The sequence below is a fragment of the Rhipicephalus sanguineus genome, chromosome 7 (assembly GCF_013339695.2).
Source record: "Rhipicephalus sanguineus isolate Rsan-2018 chromosome 7, BIME_Rsan_1.4, whole genome shotgun sequence".
NCBI lineage: Eukaryota > Metazoa > Arthropoda > Arachnida > Ixodida > Ixodidae > Rhipicephalus > Rhipicephalus sanguineus.
The window spans coordinates 81,351,198-81,368,375 of record NC_051182.1 but is presented as its reverse complement, the minus strand read 5'-3'; the positions used below and the strand labels follow the sequence as shown (position 1 = coordinate 81,368,375).

General features: G+C 45.1%; 1 long non-coding RNA gene across 1 annotated transcript; it reads right to left on the bottom strand.

Moving 5' to 3' along the window:
* Window positions 1-8,935: 8,935 nt before the first annotated feature.
* On the bottom strand, window positions 8,936-16,919 carry LOC119400751 (uncharacterized). The gene is made up of 3 exons (XR_005185201.1): window positions 16,887-16,919; window positions 10,814-10,899; window positions 8,936-9,083 (listed from the first exon to the last, which is right to left on the bottom strand). It is a non-coding gene; the product is annotated as an uncharacterized LOC119400751 (long non-coding RNA).
* Window positions 16,920-17,178: the final 259 nt, after the last annotated feature.

The following is a 17,178-nucleotide window of genomic DNA, read 5'->3' as shown; positions in this document are numbered from 1 at the left end:
CTTCAATGTTGGGCATTTCCCACACCCGGTTCACCCAATCATACAGAAGGCGCTTCAATGTCATCAGTGTAAGCTAGGGCACGTCAAGGATATGTGTCCCAACTCAAAACTGTGATCCTGGTGCGCTGAGCCCCACGCGGAAGAGACCTTACGTTCCACTGCTGTAATGTACGGCAACTGTGGTGGCTCTCACGCTGCCTCGTCGAAAAATTATACTCGCATCAACAAGGGGCGTGTAGTTCTCAAACGAATGGTCAGAGACAACTCGACCCACGCAGAGGCTACGGAAGCACTCCGGCGTCGGTGCTGGCGCCAGCGGCGTCGTTCTACTTCTAAAAGCTCACGCTTGCTCGAAATGGCAGTGCCCCTTACAATGCGGGACAACTCAGTTACACTGCGAAAGGGCCGATCTGCTCAACTGAAGCCAGCGGACTGGAATCTTTCTCCAAAGAAATAGTCTCTGCTTCCGATGCGCTTCTTTGTGAAGAAACCTGAGGCAACCCCTCTGGAGACTGCACTCGCCACTGATGATGTATCTAAGGCCTATGCACGAGTGTTTTTGTGCTACGTTGCCTCGTGGAAGCCATTCCAGAAGTATTATTGGACATTTGGACAACGTCTGCCCCAAGTGTACTCAAAGTACTGGACACGTTGAGATCGGTGGTTCAATCCCTTGAATAGAGCCATGGCTAGGAACCACTTTTCGATCAGAAGTCAAGGCAGCGTCCGGCATTCGGCGGAACACCAGATGACTCAGATCACGTCTTTCTGATTTCGGCAGTTTGTGCACACTGAGACATTCCCGATCACCGTAATTTGTGAGCCCAACATATAGAAACCAGTAAGATTATCGGGTACAAAAATGTCATGTGCTCAACAAATGGGTGATGCAGCAAAATTATCATTTACGTACGGCGTGAACTGAATTATCTGCCCCAGCTAGAGGAGCCTGATAACAATAATAGGTATGTGTTCCTCACAGTTGAAAAGAACAAAGTGATATTCACTATAGTGTGCGTTTATACATCACCTTCAAATATTTGTGGTTCAAGAAGTTTGGAAACTACATTCACTGTATGTCACGTTCCATGGATCATCATTGGAGATTCATGGCGCTCTTTGGCCACGCATGCCCCTTGCGCCATTAAAACCCACATATCATCATCATCATTGGAGATTTTAGTGCGCATCTTCTGGCATGAGGAAGCATAAAGACAGAAGCAAAAGGACGAAACTGGCAAGTTTGACTTGTAATTCATACCTATTGAATAATGACACCCCACTTTTCTTCGGTGTGTGGCATGCGGTAGCTACCGTGATCTTAATTTCGTGTCCAGGTCCTTCACCAGACGCGCTAAGGGGCTTCCAGATATTGAAACCTTCGGAAGTTGTCCCATTCTCACATATCTTCACATCAAAGAGCTCTTGAAGTCTTGTCTAGAGAAGACCGTTCGAATGATTTACTGGACCACTTTCAAGTCCGATATAGAAAATGTTTGCCAAGCGGGCCTAAGCACTGGGCTAGTGCAGGCAATCAATTACACACAAGACGCAAAGCGCACGGTCGCGTTTCCGTCTAGGCGAGACGATTTTGACACAGTTTTGGATCGACTTCGAGCGTTAAGCCGTTGCGCAGAACGACAATATCGGCGTATCAAGTTCATATATGACCTTAACTCTCGTTACTGCGAGAAAATGGGCTTTTTTAGAGGTTTTGGGAAAGAATGCGTCGCCAGTTTTAAAGTTCTCCAGCACGCATTGCAGCATACCAAATTATACACATTGAAATACTCTTTTGAAAAAAATATGGGCTGTAGAGCAAGAAAATTTCTATGGAATGCAAAAGAACTTGAAAATGTGTAAGTTGTTTTGTTTGCAGCTGAGAGAGACAGCAACAAAAAACGCTATATGATCGCAAATGGCACCAGCAAGCCTTTTCTGCTGACGACCTCCTCCACCGATGCAATTACAGCGGCGACGGCCGCCAGTGGCAACTAGTAATACCCCGCAGTCTGCGTTCTGACATATGCGAGTCGCTCCACTCATATCCGCAGTGTGCGCACTCTGGGGTATCGAAAACTTACCAACGCATTCGACAACGGTACATTTGGTCAGGGATGTACCGCTACGTGCAGAAGCTCGTCCACTCCTGCATCAATTGTCAGCGCCTCAAAACTTCAACGCACCTGTCGCCGCAGGTCAGGAGTCTCTACCTTGCCCTGACCGGCCGTCCGGGTGCGTTGGCATCGTATTTGGCATTTGTATTGGCCACTTCTTCTGACGTCCGCTGGTAACCACTGGGCCATCGTCACCGTAGACCACCTCACGCGATACGCCGAAACTGCCGCCCTCCCAGCGGCTACAGCGCGCGATGTGGCCTCCCTTCCTGCTCCACCGATTCATGGCCCACCGATTGACGCCCTACGTCAATGCCCACCTCAGGAGGTCGTCAGTGATCGAGGCCGTGTCTTCTTGTCGGAAGTCATCGAAGCCATTCTCAAAGAGTTCAACGTTCTTCACCGCAAGACTTCTGCTTGCCCCCCGCAGACGAATGGCCTCGCCGAATGCTCTAACCGTACGCTCGGCGACCTGCTCTCCATGTACGTCACCGCCGATCGCACCAATTGGGATGTCATTCTGCCCTTCACCACGTGCGCCTACAATACTGCCCCTCAGAACACTACTGGTTTTCCCCCTTTTTCTTCTTGCATGGCAGGCACCACTCGCTCACAATCGACGCAATCCTTCCAGACAAGCCGTATCGATGTGAGTGGGCACCTGTTTCTGCCACAGCGAGACTTGCTGAAGTGTCGCAAACTTGCCAAGAACTTCACTAGACATGACCAAGAGCGACAGAGGATCATTAGAGCTGACAAAACTGCTTCTGAGCCCACGTTCCTCCTTCGAGCGCTCGTATGGCTCTCGATCCATACCACTGCAACAAGCCTCTCTTCAAAACTACTGCCCAAATACGAAGGCCCCTACCGTGTCGTCGAACGCACATCTCCTGTAAACTACCTGATCGAACCCATCGATCCATCCTCGGACACGCGCCGTCGAAGGCGCGACATTGTCAACATGCAGCGCCTCAAAGCCTACCATGACCCTCTCATAATGGCAAGTTGTTAGGTCGCCAGGCGGCTCCCTTTTCCTACCAGGGGCAGTTGTAGGGAAGAGTTGGAAATGTACAGTGGGTCGTCCTCTCCAGCACCTTCTAGTGGGCCGCCCTTTTCGGATCCTTTCGGAGAGAACGCAGCTCGTGCAGAGAGTCGGTACCCGCCTTGACTGTCGCTGTCATCCATCGTCGCCGAGTGCTCGCCAATAAACGTCATTACAATTTATATATTTTACAACGTCATGCCCGTCACGCAAGTACGTGAGTGGAGCCGTGGTGGACGCTGGCACAAAGCACTTTCGCGTTAAAATAATAAATGCTCTACACAATGTTGCTATTAACATACACGAAAAAAACTGAAACGAGGTACTGTTTCATTGCTCACGCCATGTGGTGAATCATTTTCTGGTTTTCGTGAGACACAGATGCACTTTTTTTTACAAGAAAAGGCTGCTGGCGCTCCAAATAGATGAACGCCCGGGATATAAACAATGCCTATATCAATCAGAAGTCCATTTAACTTCGCCAGTTCATCTGGCGTCACCTCTTTCGGTTGGTGTTGTAGAATCTGCATCCAAGCATATTTGTGTTCTTGGAGCCATTTTGATCGCCACAGCCGTGAAGAAAAAAAGGAAAACGAAATCGCGCGCGGTCGTAAAGCGTCTCGCATCGCTCCCTAGTCCGGGGCACAGATGTGCTCCAGGCGGCCGTCCTGGCTCTGCAGCCGGCGCCAGAACACTGCGTCCGAGCGAGGTGTAAACTTTGCACGAAAACAGAGTAGCTATAAGGTTGTGCAGGAAGGTGAGCAGTTAGGCAACCGCGGCGGAGCAAACCACGTGACGCCCTAAACGAAACCAACACCTGAACGGCTGCGGATGTACTAAGCTTATGTAAAACATCGTCGCTCTCAGAGCTTGATGCTGAGGTGCCCTCGTCGTCGGACTCAAAGCTCATTTGCTCGTCACTCAATTTAGGTGTGGCGCATGTTTCTCGAGGCACAGGTACGCACCCATTCGCGCGTGACGACGACGCCATGTGAGCGAGTAGCTTAACCGCATGCAGCCCTCTGTCGGATTTAATAGGAGAAGCAGTGCTGAAGCTGCTGGGAACTGTCTGAAAAGGCCACCTCCACGCGTTATACATGCGGCGGATCCTTGTAATGCAGCTTCGGTAGTCTAAATAATCCCCGACTCCAAACAACAGCTCTGTAGTGAATATTTTGGTATTAATTTCGGGCAGTTATCAAGCTGACACCTTAATTTGGTATTTGACTAGCACGAGTTTGTTTGATTACGGAACCTTTATGCTAATAAAGCATAAACACGAGCGGCACGCATTTCTGTCAAGTGCGTTAGCCAAGCGTATTTTCCCAATCACACACGCACACTGGTTCGCGCAAAGGTCCCGTGAAAAATCACTATGTTAAAGAAGCGAGTAATTTCATACTTACCCTGAAAGCGCATTGGCTCGACTAAGCACTACGGGTGCTAGGTGCGCGAGAAAGAAATCCAACGTGCCGATATTGACGATTTAAAGCATCCATCACCAATGGTATATTTGAATACGTGTGGTAAGGAAAGAGTACAGACAGGCAGGCGTATGGAAAAGAAAATTCAGCATATGGATAGATTAGCGTCTAAACGATGGTGAGCATTTTCCCAGTCACTAGACCCCCACAAGCCCCTTTGTCAGATCTAGAGAACGGTGCGTGGTTTGGATTGCCTTCCTTAACAGTGATCGCGCTTTTTCAAAAGTGGCAAGACATTGATGCCTCAGAAGAGAGCGAGCTGATCAACGACCAAGCGGTTCATACAAATCATCTGCCCAGATGTGACCTTCCACATTCTCTTGATTGCCGAATTGACATTCCTTTTGCGATGGAGGAGCTTGACGCAACACTGCCTCTATTGAGGCATCCTTCATCTCCGGGGCAAGATGGCTCATCATACCGAGCCTTGTGCAATCTTGGTGGGGCTGCGTGGAGAGAACTTCTACAACTCTAGAAGAAATCCTGGCAAGAAGGTAACGTTCCTGAGGAATGGAAGACAACCCGATTGGTGCTACTCCTGAAGCAAGGCAAGTCGCCACTTGAACTTGCCTCGCATTCACCTATTGCATTGGTCAGCTGCGTGGGAAAGATAACGAAACGAATGATTTATTGACGCCTGAAGTAGTATCTTGAAAACTACTATGTATATCTGAATTCCATGGCCGGTTTCCGACTTAACTGCTCATGCATAGACAATGTTCTTGATCTCCTTACGTATGCTAAACAGCAGAGATCACACAAGCGACTATCTGCAGCATTGTACTTGGATGGGAAATGCGCAAATGATAACAATAAATGCCTGCATTTGGAAGTATCTTTATAGAGAATAAACCAGCTTTGAGGATCTTCGTAAGAAATTATTGTCAAGTGTATTCAATATAAAGGCTCTTGAGAGTTGGTCTCCAACTGGGATAGTGTCTTCACCAGGTAAGTCTTCCAAAAGGCTTTTGGATTTCTTCCTCCAAGCAAAACGATGTAACCTTTCTTCAGTTCCTGGTGGCGATTTCTCTTCCAATCTTTCATTATATACTCCTTATTTCTTTCTTGCATTCCGTGCTTCATCCTTCCCCCCACACTTAAGTAACTTTTTTGCGAAGTCTCTACATTTGTTTAAGGTTGTTGTCCGATTGTCCTTTTATGCCGGCTCCAATCCATCACTTCACGCCACTCCGATCGGCTGGAGTCGAATGAGCTGGCGCGTCACCAAATCGAAGAGCCGCAAGGGTGAGCCGTGTATTCATATGATCAGAACATGGCAGCATGATGATGATTGGTCTTCTTCCTCTTATTATTTTTCGTCTCTCCGTCTTTCCCTTCCTGTTTGTACTGGCAGAGAGGTTCTTCAGCAAAGAAGGCCTCAAAACATCCCAGGAAACATCCCAAGAATATGCGCTTTAGTAGCGTTCACCCGCAAGCCTATGACACAATATGTCATTTCTGTTGATGGGTACAAGATTGCTTATGCCAGAACACACCGAAGTTTTTGGGCATAATCAATTATAGATACTTCAATCGGAGCCCGCACGTGACATAGTTAAGACAGTGCCTGACGGCAACAGCTCACCTGTGCAAGTTCTTGGGTAAGAAAACCTGGTATATATCGGTAGATCCAATTTACATTTGTACTGAGCACTCTTTCTTGGATTTCGGAGATGTAGTGTTCCTGTACAAACTAACACTTGCAAGAAATATGTTCTCTCTATAGAGGCTGCACAGGCTGAGGCACTCAGAGTTTTGCCTTGGTTTGCCAAAATGCGTCATCACAGGCAACTGTTACCACCGCCAATGACCGACCTATACAAATGTACATTGTGGTGGCAACTTGAGAGCTCACATTGCACTTTATATTGGAGCTCATTGCCGCCACCTTGCAACAGTGCCTTCAGACAAACGGTAGGCGTCATAGTGCCACAGAATCTGGAGCTATTCCGCCATGTTCCCGCATCAAAACAATGGATTCCAGCTTACTGCTTGATTCTTCCTGCAGTGCACATCAGTGTACGTGGAATCAGGGAAAAATCCGAGTTGTTATCACCTGTCCTGAATCAAGCCTATGTGCTTCGACTGCTCGAGAAGTACGCCGGCCACATACACATTTACCCCGACGGCTCTACGACTAGGCGGCGTTCGCCCAGAGCAGGCCTTGTCCCAGCGAGTGATTTAACCATTAGCTTGAAGACAGACCACTGAAAAACACTGATCAGGGCGGAACTTTCAGATGTTTCCGCTGCACATTGTGTTGTCAATCGCGAGCAACCGCTGCGATGGTGGATCATTATTGACTCCAAGGCAGCCCTGCAATTTCTATTACCAGCCTTGCGGCATGTACCGTACGAACAATTATTCTAAATCGGACACCGCATTCATACGTATTTTGGGAATGGACACTCAGTGACGTTTCAGTGCTTTCCATGACACTGCGGTGTAATAGGCAGCGAACATGCCGGTAATCCTGCTCCGTCAGCTTTGCAAGTCTAGAAGGAAGAGTCTAAACAATTCATGGTCTGATGCTGCTGCCATTCTTCGAATGATCGCAAGGGGTAGTCGCACTCCATAATGAAATGAGAGGTACCCAAAAGAATCGGCAACACACCTGAACGCTTTACTACGGTTTGAAATATCAAATGGACTCCGCGGAAGAGAGGTCTACTCCGCTGCCCAGTTACGGCTAAGAGTAGTTTTCACAAAGTCAGTTTCGTTTCGTATAAAGATGGACGACAACGTTCCATGAGGCATCTGTGGTCTGGTGGGTACGTTACAACAGATCTTATGTGCGTTTGTGCGCACTCCTTTCTTTTTCTCGTTTTCTTTATTCTTTTTTCAATCTGGTCGATCTCTTTTCACTGTGCACAGTAGCATACCAGTTTTGCTAAAGCGGTTAACATCCCTGCCTTTCCTCTCTCTTCTGTTTCCTTCCTTGCCGCGAGATCGCATCCAGAAGGGTTAGCTGCTATACTTACTTCGTATACCATTGCACTTTCTTAGTATTGCATTCACTGCTTCGCCCTGCGGCGAAACTAATTTTTTGTCACGCCGCCAGCACCGTCAAGGAGAATGCGTTAGGGGCGGATATTGGGAAGAGCTTCGTTGGACGTGTCATGTCGCGAGTGACAGCCGCACATGAAGGCACCAATTCGGCTTGAGAGCAGTTTTGGCGCAAGATCGCGTTTTGGGGCAGCATGGCGCAGTGGAAGCGGGTTTACGAAGTGAGGCACAAATGGCGCAGCATTTCTAGCCCACACCTTGTCGCTTACATTTTCTTGAATTACTAAACATTTTTCAACAAGCATGTGTAGCACTTGTGCTCCTCATTTCTTCAGAAATAAGGGATTTTTTCTTCTTTTCTCCTTTCCTTGCGAGGAAATAGTTGTAGATGCGGACTGACAGTTGATGCAAATTGACACTTGACGCACAACGCTTTACAATTAAACGATGCATCCCAGCTGTACCACGAAGCGTATAAAAAAGCTTACATGGGGTTGTAGGCTGGAACAAAGGATGTCATACCTATGCCATCTGCAACAAATATTCCAAATAGAATAGTCATGATCAAAGTCTATGAAGGTACTTTTTTGGAGGGGGGGGGGGCTCCGCAAGCTACTATATTAGTTGTACATATATGGTAAAGTGTGATACATATTATTTGTAGGGCGAAGTTCATTATACATCTGATGACACCACACTTTTCCTCACATTGACATTCTTGACGTTGTAGGCATGTGTACTGATACACAACGAAAATTAGCAATGTTTTCAAAGTAAAATGGCATGAAAATAACGAGAGAAAAAGGAAACTACGATTTAGCGAAAAAGAACAATGAACTGGCCCCCTATGTATATATAGTCTTGAGCGTAGGAATGGTGGAGTGGTGTTTGCCGCAAATATGACCGGTGATGGTGACGTATATGCACTAATCTGAAAGATTGCTCGCGTAAGAAGGATAGCTGGCCGCCTCAGGCACCTACTCTTCATACAGGCTACATAACGTATATGTTCGTTACCACAATCTTGACAGGTATTTTCGTGAGAAAGAAAAGATGGCGCCTGGCCTACACATTTTTCTTTACCATCAAAGATATTTCGTAAAGAATATATCTTCAGTGGTTTCTGTGCTTGCCGTGTTTCAAAAGCCACTCTTCTGCCTGACAATGGCTGTCCATTCTTATAGGCTGGCATACTTCACTGAGTAGTATGGGCTATAAGTAAAGGCTAACCGCAAAAATATTAACACGCAGCGCATTCTCGTTTATTCAACAAGCATTGCGCTGGGACTCGGCTGGACTGGTGCCGCTGCTGAGATTTTCCTCAGAGGTGAGGATTGTGGGCAGCCTTGTCTTCGCGCCCGAGGATACTACACACTGTGTTCATGGTTTGTTTAGCAATGTCGCACGCATCTCCTTCGCCCGCCAGGAAGGTCACTGAAATAAAGAGTAAAGCGAAAGACGTATTCTCATATCTCGCAATTTTCGCATGAAGAAGAGTCGCAAGCTTCGCTGCCTTAGATATCCGGCCATAGACAACCTTCATGAATTGTAATCTTATTAACGTATAAATTCTGAACAGGTTTATGAGATCGATCCTTTGCCAACTGTAGTATTTGTCTACATTTCTATACGGTATAAATTAATACTGAAGTTCTTCTTTAGTAAGTCGGCGATGACGCAAAATGTGTCTAAACATTGTATATAAAAAGTATATAGGGTATGTAAAAAGGTATATAAAAGGTGAGATGCATCTCTGTCTAGAAGAATGAAGGAAACCGTTTGCTTATTTGAATATTTGAATGGCAGCCAGGGAAGGCTCGCCAACTAGATTCGCTTATCTGAGGCAAAATACATCGTTCATTGTAGGGCTTGAAAGTAATCATCGGGGTTTAAATATTGCAGATCCATTCATACGGCTCCATCCAGTAGGGTTCAATACTGGCCAGAAATAAAGAACTTGTTTTATTGGGCTCTCTGAAGAGTTCGCCGATTGTGTCAGACCGGTCCACATAACTAGACGGTACAGTAATATAGCTCACGTGTCAAAGCTTACAATAAACAGGTACAGTTTGTCTAAAATAAATTGATCCAGTACTTTAATAATGAAAGGTGCGTCTATATCGATTTCTATAAAACGCACAATAATGACACTGCCTTATTGATATTCGGGCTATTTTATATTTTTCTCTGAATTACCTTGAACATTGTGCCCAAAGACCGACCTTCTTAGTTAGGGGCTGTAGACTCAAAATATGAACGTAGTGTTTTAGAGCACCTTCTGCTACGAACGAGTGAATCGATTGTTGTAGGATACACAAGACATAGTGCTTTGACAACTCCCCCCCCCCCCTTGGAAGTTTTCTGCTCCCAACAGCTTTGCACAAGAGCAAGGATGGGCGGTGACGTTGCAAGCTTTCTGCGCCTGATCTAACCTTGTACTGGCTCCAGTATTGGTCCGCATTTGACCAACTGATGATGTTATCGAATGGCGTCATCAAAAGACGTCACGTTATCCTACATCATAGTGATGCCGCAGCAACAGTTTTTCATATATATTTAGCAATCTCTCTCAATTGTTTGGCGAACGTTCTATATTGAACAGCTTGTCACACAAGAGCTAACACTTACTTCAACGAACTGCACGTCATTTTTTTATCATTAAATGCGTTTGCAGATGTTGTCACAATGGGATATGCTAGCTACTCGTTCCTTAGGCTTTCGGGACATAATAAAGAGCAAAAGTACAGACAGGCAAGATATTCAACAGAAAATAGTTTCAGGTTTCAGAACCGCAGAAACCAATTTTAAAAACTCTAATGGGAGCCTTCTCTGCGGCGAGGGCTAAATTTGCTGTAGAGAAGATTATGCGCATTTCTGACTTAACGCAGACGCTTTGCACAGTGACATTATTTCGTGCAGACTTGATTGAATAAGATATAACACATGTGCCCACTGGTCGTTTAGAGAGTGGACTTTACCTATTCTAATATTTCCCCGTTACAATCGTGTCCCAGCCAAAGATAAAGATGATTTTATTGATCACCTCTTTTCGTACTGGATGCTTCACAATGTGTTGCGACGAGCTTACAAGTTACATATAAAGCATTGATTCTTACATACTCTACACTAGAAGTTATAAAATTGTTTAGCGCACGCTAGCTTACCGATAAGAAGCACGAAAGTGAAAAATCCATAGACGGGAGACATTTTTATATGGCCCACAAGGAGGTGGCACTACCGGGTAGAATATCTGGAACAATGGGTGAAAAGGAGGTCAAAAATGCCGGAAGATGTTTGATTATTCCGTGCAAAACAATTGTTTATACTGCTAGACCAAACGTTGCATTTTGAAAGTTATCGCCATGCAGTCGTTATATTTCTTGGCGCGAAACATCCGCATCAATAGCCAAAGAGCAGGAGAGGTCCTAACGACATTTGTTCCCGCGTAAACGTACCGGTATACTGGAACCCCCTTAGAATACTACAAATGGGCCCAAGGTAACATACCATAGTGATGTGTACATTTCTTACGAAAATTATAGGATTCGACAGGCTACACTTGTGCGGCGAGTCTTCGAAACCACAACGGGGCCTCTCACGAAAAGGAGCATTGAGTCATTGCCCGTCAATGTTCGCAGTCATTCTATCTACAATCTGAAAAATATAAAAAAATCGTGCAGATTCAACACAATGAATGGCTAGAGTATTTCGGACACAAATGAATTTTTCTTCACGTGGGAGCGTTCCGAATTTCGCACCGTGTCGTCCCAGTGATGTTTCGTAGAAAATTGATTATCATTGTATCAGTTTTTGTTTCAAAACCCGATTTGGCTTACATATTAGAGAGTTTAAGAATTGGAGACCCAAGACGCTGGGCCCCCAGGCTGCGGTGGGCAGCCTACGCTTGCGTTCGGATGATCAGCAGCGTTTGAGAATTGGGCCAACCAGGTTGCATTAGGTCAAGCGCACGGAGTGCCACGCGTGACGAGATGCTGGCCATGCTGCGCCGTGGCCCGCGCTGCATCTGTGTCTTCTCGCTGGTGGCCCAATACGCCTTGGGGACCCACGCTAGTTTTGAATTTTCGCGTCTCAAGTGAGCGCGAGCGCAAGAGCCCAAGAGTGGCTTGGGTTCTGCGCATGCGCCCTGGCGGCTCGCAAGATTCTTGGGTCCCCAAGCTCCTTGGGGCCCCAATTCTCAAACTCTAATAAGCAAAACTCTATAAGGTGTTTGAAGCTCAATATTACTGAAATATTTCTGTCACAAACGCCTTCATGAACTTCGCTAATTTTCTACATTTACCTGCTCTCGCATATGATGCGACGCTATGGAAAGCAGGAGCCATGTGACATAAAATTAAGGATTGTCTGTCATATGGCGATGTAATTGCTCAACTCCCACATGGTCAAAAACGTCAGCTTTCCTGAGCTATTATTAATGCCGGACGTTAGTGTCTAGAACTTGTAGATGAGGAACGATGAGATGTAACACCATATTCCAATAAGGTGGCCTTTCGCACATGAAGTTAGTGCGCTTTTGCAGTGACATGCTCCTTGTGATTATTAAACGCAATATGAATGATGTCACTGTCTACCACATCTACTGAAGCCTTCATGTTGAGTATTCCAGCACGTGCACGCAGTTGCGTGCACGTGCTGAACCCCCTTTAGTTTCATCGTAAAATTTGACCCCCGAACTCTGGGTTGGAATGGAGGTGATCATGTGCACCCAGACCTTGAAGCGTGGCTTACCACACAAGCGGCAATCCGAATACACAGAAGGGGCTTATCACACAAGACGTGGGTATACTGTGCAAGTTTCTAGACAGACGGCATACTACGCGTGGCGATTTAAAAAAAAATGTTTTCGAGACGGTCACTCGGCGTAAGAGTGTTATGATGTCTTTGAAGTATTTGGTTCACATTTAGTACTTAAGTAGAACGCGTCAATATTAGGTTAGTAGATGGCCACTGTTGAGCACGGTTGTTGGAGTTAAGAAACTCGCTCGTGCCTAATGCACTTGTGGGTTTAATGGTAGCATGAATTAGCTGACGCGGGTATTTTTGTTTTCAGAGCGCAGAACTAAGCTTGTCGCAATCATCTTGGAAGGTAAAAGATGTGAAGCATAATTTTCTAAAGCGGACCACCTGGCTGTATAGCATTATCGTCTTTTGCCTCACGTGGCAAATTTCAAAGTGAAGGTAGCGGTGTTTGGCAGTCGGATTTCGTGAAAGTTTCGTCGTTAGTCCACTACCTGACAAGCATACCATGACGTCAAAAAAGTTATGTTGACGGGCGAGAAAGAGATTGGTGAATGAAAGCAGCTAAGTTTCCCCATGGAAGACCGAAGTTTCCTCGTGTGTCATATGAGAAAGATTGTCTACGAAGCGCTTATTGTAAAATGATTTTAATGCGCACGTGGCTGAAAACTGGCTTCCAACATGCCCATCAATGTATTAGCATAATTTGGTCCTACATTATTGCCCATAGCTGTACCTTTCCTTTGTACTTAGTGGGTTCCATTAAATTCAAAGTTGCTCATTTGCAGCGCAAGCTTTAAAAGGGGGCCGCAGTCGAGTTCCCAATAGGTTTGTCTAATGAAGATTCGTCATGTGCATGTAGTATCGATTGAACGCCGTCGTCATGCGGAATATTCCTGCACATGGAAGCAATGGCAAGCAGTGCTTTGTCAGGGACGTCAAGATCGACAATGTCCCTAATGAAATGGTTAGTGTCCCTGAGAAACAAGAAAAAAGAGCATGAAATATTACGATAAGGAAGTCAACGTCGCTGGAAAGAGGTTCAGTAACAGTGCCAATAGCAGAAACCATTGCACGACTGGGGTTATTCAGTTCGTGTATAAAACCTTCCTGAAGGTGACTAAAATGCACATCAATTCCTTTGTCTTAGCACTGACGCAACCATTTTGAAAAAGTTCTCCGAGTGTATCGGCAACGATGCGTTTAAGGTCGGATCGTGGAGGGGCTGTTTATAGTATGCAGTGCCACTTAACTAACTTAAAACTTCGGTGATGTAGTCATATATGTTAATTAAGCACTATCTTACTCGTAGGGCTTAATAACAACCTCTAAGCTGTTCTGCAGTGTCTCAATGACTTCGCTTTCACTTGCGGTCATGTTTTGTTTGAAAGAATCATTCTGATTAGAAGCATCAAGAATATCGCGTTTGACAGTCGAAAGGTGTATATCAACTTATAAGGGTATCTGCTTGAGCCAGTTGGTATCTATTACCAGCTGTTCGTACCTTGGGCCAGTTGGTATCTATCACCAGTTGCTCGTACCAAGGGCCAGTTGGTACTGACCAACTCGGGCCTAATTAATCTCAATAGCGTCTAATTAGCTGCAACAACACTTAACTGGAAATATTAGGCGCAACACGGTCAGTGGTTATTAGTACTTTCGTCATCTTGGCCTCACCAGCTTCAATGGCAATTCGACTTGGATAATTTGAATGATATGGAATATTTAAACTGAAATATTATCAGAATATTTAGGTGATACCATTATGAACTATGCTTAACCAGATTTTTGGATACTTACGTTGACTGCTCTTAATTTGCATATTTAGGTGTAATTAGCATAATTATGCAGCATATCGGGTCTCTGTGCATCGTGTCGGTTTCGATCGAATATGTGGGTGCGTTTGGATCGATATTGGGCTACATGATTAGACCTAATTGATATTAGTCTGAATTAACCTTATATAGAGCTATCTGACCTTAAATAAAATTGACTTGGTCAGCAGTAATTAGTGTTTTCCTGAGCTTGGCTCCTCTAAGCTCATAGGAAATTCGACTTGAATAATTGGAAGTAATTAAGTTCGGTTTACTTCGACCTTATTACGCTCGGCTTGTTTTGGCGATACCATGCTCAGTTGTGCTTAATTAAACTTGGCTATACTTGCCTTGACTAAACTGGGCTCATCTAAGCAACTTGGCCTAACATGACAATAGCAAGCTGAAGGGCTAGGTATAATTAGGTCAGCTTAATTACTTTACTTATGTTTGTCTTTATTCAGTGATACCATGATTAAGTGAGCCTAATTATGTTCGGCTATAGCTACATTGGCTTAAAGCAGGCAAAAGCAAGCTGAGCTGTTTTCTGGAGATGCCGTGGGGCGTCAGCAGAAAACATATTTGATTATCCTCGGCGTTATTGCGTTGCACGATGCTAGCCATGCTTAGTTAGGCGAACTATGCTTAGTTAGGCTAATTGATCGGAGTAAAAAGTGATACCCGCCAGGCGCTCGAGCCGGTCCCGCCGAGGCCGCTACGTAACACACCGGCACATATGCGATGGAGCAAAGCAAGCGACACCCACTTGACGTTTTGTCTAGGAGCGCATAACCACATCCAAAAAAGTGACATGAAAGGCCACCTGATATGACAAGACGCGCATGCGCACCGCTCCGTCAGTGGTGTGCATGCGCGCTGTCTACCGACGGCAGGCACCGCGTCGGTCGATGCAATCTGCCACGCGATCTCATGGTCCGTATACACACGCTCACGCCTGTACAGTGAACTAAAATAGGCGTAGATGACTCACTGGCGTCGAACGCGTAATGCTGCCAATCTCTTCTTGTCCACTAAGCAATACACCAAGGCACGCGAATGGGAATGGATGTGTGCCATTACGAGAAACCTGATTCAAGCATTAGGGTCTCCCCTTAACATTTTTTTTACGGTGAAGCTTCCGATACTAGTCTGCACATCAGCGACGTACGAAGAAATCTCGTCGCAGGTATGTGCCAGAGCCCCTTCTACTCACCACAGCCCCTTCTACTCACCACTGGCCCACTAAAAATGAAGAAGTCCTTCGTGGGCCAATATATATGCGCCAGAGAAATTGCGCCAACCCCACTAGTGTCTATTGCTCCAATAAATTGAGAAATGTTTGAACGATTCGGCAGGATCAATCCAGTGATTAATACCGGAAAGCTAAGAGGGGCTCGGCGTAAAGGGTGTGCTGAATTCGATGCGCAAGTAAACGCTAACTAGAAATCTTTAACAAAATGAGCTTTCTGGATCGATCATTTTTACGGAGTGAAGGACCGATGACGTTTCGTTTTGTATTTCGTTGGCACTTGTATTAAACATAAAAACGCTTACACCTAACCGATGGGAAGGTACAAACATGTACTGATATTCGCATACAGTTCTACGACTTTTAATTCGAAGCTTTTTTTAATTAAATGGTTTCAGAAGTTTGTTAATAATTCTTCCTTATTTAGGCAATTAGGCATACCCCAGATGTGGCCGACTTATTCCATGAAACTGGCTGTAACATGAACTTGGTGCCATGGTCTTAAACTGCGTTGGCATATTTTTACTTCTTGCTAAATTTAGCGCTGACAATCACTATATGTGCGGCGGTAGAGTAGAATTTAGATACCAAATTATATTTCGCCCTTCACTTTGTTGTGCAGACTGTGTACAAGTACGACAAAAGATAATGTGCGTCGAATCACGAAATTTCTGCAGAAATGGTGGCTATAAGCTCGAATAGGGTTTGATATTTAAATTTGCTTGTGGATCGCACAAATAATACAGTCACATATGATTCGAACACACTTATCTTGATATGATGACCGAGCCAATTTTTGAATCTATAGTATGCCGTAACGTTGCTGCCCTCACGAACACCGGGCGCCTTGTGAAAACATAGGCTCCATCGACATTCTCGCTTTGGCACTTTCACATCATTTCAAGTCTGCTCTACCTAAAACATTCTTTCCTGTTTAAATCGGTACGATTTATATATAAATGTGTGCCATGTTCTATACGTGGTGCGATTGTGTTTATCGAAGTTGCGCGTGTTCTTAGGAGAATATTAAATAGGAAAATCGTTGCAAAAGAGAAAACGGTGATAAACATTAATGACTTGCATAAACAAGCTTAGCAATACCTCGCGGCTGGCAAAGTACAGATATTGGCTGCGAAAATTTCCTGAATATAACACAGGGTTGCAGGATGTTTCTTTCCTAGAAATATTTAGAATGAAACAAAATGGGAAATTGGTAAAATGGCGCGGAATGCAAAATTTCGAGAATAATGAAGCGAGAAGATATCAAATGGCTTCGGTATGCGCAATAATAGCAGATATTCTTTGCTATTAGCGTAATAGCGTTGACTAAAGTTAACAAAATGGTGCCTATTTTCCCGCTAGCAGAAGTCCTCAGAGTGGAAACTGATGGGCAAGATATGAAAAAAATATACCAACGTCCTCACGAAGGAACCTCTGCAGCCGCCCAGGCAATGTGCAGTTATCCCGCCATTATCCAACACGCGCTCTTATACTGTATGCGCCATGGCCACTGCATGAGCAAAGAAAGAAAACAAAGCCAGATGAATGTAAAGTGTTTGGTGTTATCTTTTGACGTTGCGCTAAAAACCCATATACAATTCAACAGGTTTCGTGCCAGTAAATTAAATCGACAAAAGAGAATATATAAAAAGAACCAACTCGCTTTGCAGCATGGCATGCAATTATAGCGAATGTCACCCAGTTATCT